We start from the raw sequence: 4,378 nt of genomic DNA on the forward strand, positions 1-4,378 counted from the left end.
TTTCTTCCTGAAAAAATAATCAATAACTGTTGGTCAAATGTTTTCTCGGCATTTAAAAATCATTTGTTTTTCCGTTTTATTATGATAAAAGAAAACTTACCCTTAAGACTCGATTTCAATGTCTCTGAAATTCTTCGTCATTTCGTTTTGCTCATATCCTTGATAGTTTCCGACGTGCATAATTTCTCCCATGATATATGTTTTCATGTTAATGTAAATGCTTGCAAGTGACAACGTACGTAAAATTATTTAAATCAAGAGATTTACTTATCAACTAAGTATCTTTCATCGAAGTCATGGTTAAGAACATCATAAACGTTGTCAAACTTCAGCTCACGCAAAAGAACCATACTTTCATTATATTTAAATATCCTTGTTCTAATATGCAAGTGTATCTTATATTGATGTCTAGAGCACTTATACCTTGGAAATTATGCCAGACGAAAAAATCTTCAAAGACAAATACTAATCCTTTGTTGATTAATTTTTCAAAACGTTCTAAAATGCTTAGCCTACACTCTGCGTGTATTGTTTGACCTTATAAATTGAGAACTGTCATATCGATGTATGTCTCTAAAGTAAATTAAACTATATTGGGATATTTAATAATAAAGTCGGTGTTTTTGATTACTAACCTTTCGATCCATTAACAATAGATTATAGGTTGATGGAGGATTCCCTTCCCTTTCGGCTTCAAAAATTCACACCCTGATGACTCTAACCGCTGCTTCCCAGTCATGAGTTGTAGGATTTATTTGGTCAATATTACTAATCGAGGATTCATGATGTAATTACTCATAAGAAAAGGAAAAATAACTTGTGTTATAACGGAAAAAGTTTGATGCAATGCAATAGGTAAAATGATCTATTTTTTTAAGGCCTTTTCCGGGTTTTTTTTCCCTTTTTGAATATTAAAAGATGAAATTATGATTAAATATTTTAATTTTTATAAAGTTTTTTTATGTGTGAATTTAATGTTTTATTTTTTCTTTTATTTGTGTTGATTTAGTGAATTAATTGTTCATCATATGTCTCATTATTTACCTACGGAAACTTCTGCCCCTTTTTTCGGTGCTCTCCTATAGCATCTTTCTCTAGTGCTTTTGTTTTCCTTTCTCTTACTCTGTTAGTTAGTTAGTTAGTTTGTTTCTTTTACTCTGTTGTTGTTTTGTTTCCTTTTTTTCCTCTGTTTGTATCGCTCTTGCACTGGATCGTTATTCATTTATATTAATTTTGGATGTTCCAAAAAAAAATTCTCATTATTTTAAGATTGTTTCCTTTCATTCCTTTTAAATTTAAAATTTTAATCAATGTCATTCATTAGGTGATTATTTCCCTTTTTAACCTGAGATTCAAATTGATGTAACTTCGTACATATACTATGAACAAAACTGTCTTCGCAGAATAATAAAAAACACCATCCTTAAATTTCTAGTAATTTATGGATGATTTATTGCTAATTTGTTGCTGATTTAATGCTAATTTATAAGTATTGATGAATGTTTTAATTAGGATTTTTCATTTATTCTGTATTTATATTTATTGATAAATGTTTAAATTAGGATTTATTTATTTATTTATTTTGTATTTGTATTTATTTGAGAAGCATGTATTTCGAAAAAATTCCAAGTAAGAAAAATCTATTTCAAATTCTAGACGCTTTTTTATTTATTTTTATTTTAAATTTAACAAAATGCTGAAATTATTAGTATTAAATGCCTTAAATTATTAAATTAAGAAATTATTAGTAGACATTATTTAGGTCTGTTAAACTTTTTAATTTTATGTGTTGATTGGAAACATTAAATTGAATGACTATTTTGAAGAATTTTTTTGTTTAATAATGTAAATTTAATATGAATTAATTATTTCATGTTAATGCAGTTTTTAATTTGAATTATTTACATTACCCTATACATTACCATTATTAAAGAACGTTGGAATTTATCAATGAATGGAAGCATTAACTTTTTTTAAATAAAAAAATTTAGTATTGAAAGTTCTGTAAACTTTTTTTATAATTAAAAGACTAAATATAAAAAATTATGGATCAAGTTTGGTATAATTATTATCACAATAATAAGAGAATGTCGAATTTTTGTAATAAATGAATGCTTTATTTCTTATTTTGGTTAGTCGAACCATTAACTTTTTCCATATTTATTTGTATTTATTTGAAAAGCATAAATTTTGTAAAATTTCCAAGTTAGAGTTTTTTCTATCGAAAATGAAAGATCATCTCTCAACATGGGTACAATGACCTAAAGCTCAAGTAAGAGTTTTTTTTTTAGAAAGCGAAAACTTTTATTAGATTGAATGCTCAAGAGTACAAACAACACTCAACAAAGTGAGCATAATCCCTCAATAAAACATAGAAAAACCTAAAAAGGCAATTTAAGTCTAGCTAAATTACTACCCGATGATCCTTTGGGTAAAAGACCTTGGAATCAGATTGCAAGGGTGCACCGAAAGATAAAAGAAAAAGAGACCCAACACTTTAAAAACACCTCCAATGCACCGGTAAGAGTTTTTTTCTTAGTTTACTATCAAAGTTGCTTTCAAATTATGAAAGTGTTTTTTTTAATTTTTGAATTTCACATTTACTAACATGCTAAAATTAATAGTATTAATTGCCTAAAATTATTAAAAACTTACTTATTATTTGAAATTATTTAGATATTTTAATTTGATTTTTTTAGGTATTGATTGGATTGACTAAGTTATATGACTATATTATTTTCTTCTTTTTGTAATTTCCTTTGTTTGCATTTGTTAGGTGAAAATGTTTGAACTTTAATTACTTGTTTGAATAATTTATATATTTTTTATTCACATGGTAATATGTTTCTATACGCTTGAAGTAGAGTGCGCGTGAATGTTTTCCGATGTATCGAGAAAAAAAAAAGTGTGTGTGAATGGTTATTTTTCCGTAACGGTGTTGTAGAAGATAAAAATTTATTAAATCAAAAACCTTCATCTATTACATGAAGAAGAAGTGTAAAAAAAACGTACAAAGAAAAAAACAATAAAAAAAACCATGCCCAAGTGAACGCCAAAATTAAAACCTGAAGGACATTATAATAAATTGAGTCAATTTGTGATATCTCATGGATATCATCGTCATCCAGAATTTATTCGACTCCAAAACTATTTATATTGTGAAGTGATCAACTTCGGATAAATCAACATATGAGAAACTTGTAAATTCTTTGACAGACTTCCCATTAGATTGAAGAAGATTGTCAATTTGTAGAAGACAGTTTCTTCAAGTAAGCTCTTGGATCGATCAAATTATAACAAAAGTTGGAGTGATACCTGGTTGCTTAAGAGTTCTGTGATATTCATGTTCGATGCCCTTAGCCAATAGTTTCCAAGTGTTATTCCATATTTTATATGGGCTGCTCACAGTAGTTGTTATGAGAATTTAAGCACATAACCTTCTTAATTTATGTCCTGACCCTTGTTCACCATTACATTCACTTGCTTAATTGATTGCATCAATGTACTCTTTATCCTCAAATGTGGGTATAGTTGGAGAAGCAGAAAATGGGAATTCATTAGGGATAGATAGATACTTTTTGCTTGTGAGAAACAGGTTTTAGGCTAAGAGAATGAATTTCTGAATTTTTTAGCATAATAGTGGGTGTAGTAACATGCCGAATTTATTAGTAGACATATATTAAAGGTTTCTACGTGGAAACGAATAAAGGTAAGTAACTGTCATTAACTTTGTACTAAATTAGGGTTTCATGGGTTTTCAATCGGTTCCTTTAATACAATTTTGAAAAAGTAAATACAACTGTTTATTGATAACTATAATTCAAATTTCAAATTTAAGTTTTAAGTAGTTTAAAACTTAATTAATGCATATATTCAAGCACGCTAATTTTCAGCATTATTTTATTTAACACGAACTAACATTCATAGATTATTACTACACATTTATTAAAATTTTGAAAAAGTTATATTTTAGTCAATAATTAATAATTAGTGTTTTAGTTTATAGACATTTTGAATTCATTGCGGTCATAACATGAATTGTAAAAAAAGAAATTGATGTAATTAAGGAATTAAAACTTATTTGGAATAATGATTATTTTTTAAATAAATGACCGTTATTAATACACTAAATAATCATTAATTTCAAAAAATTTGTTGAACTTTATGTTGGCTGAGCATTAATGGTATAACTAATTGAAATTTTGACTTTGTATTAATGTGTAATAAATTCGTTATAATTCAATTCCTTTAAGTGTCTACATTCAAGCTGTTAATACATGATTATTGTTTTTAAATAGTAATTATTATTTCTTTAATTTGTGTATTAATATTTACACTCCCATCAGACATTAAAAAATGGAAATAAAGATGCGATGTT

The sequence above is a fragment of the Lotus japonicus genome, chromosome 2 (assembly GCF_012489685.1).
Source record: "Lotus japonicus ecotype B-129 chromosome 2, LjGifu_v1.2".
Taxonomy (NCBI): Eukaryota; Viridiplantae; Streptophyta; class Magnoliopsida; order Fabales; family Fabaceae; genus Lotus; species Lotus japonicus.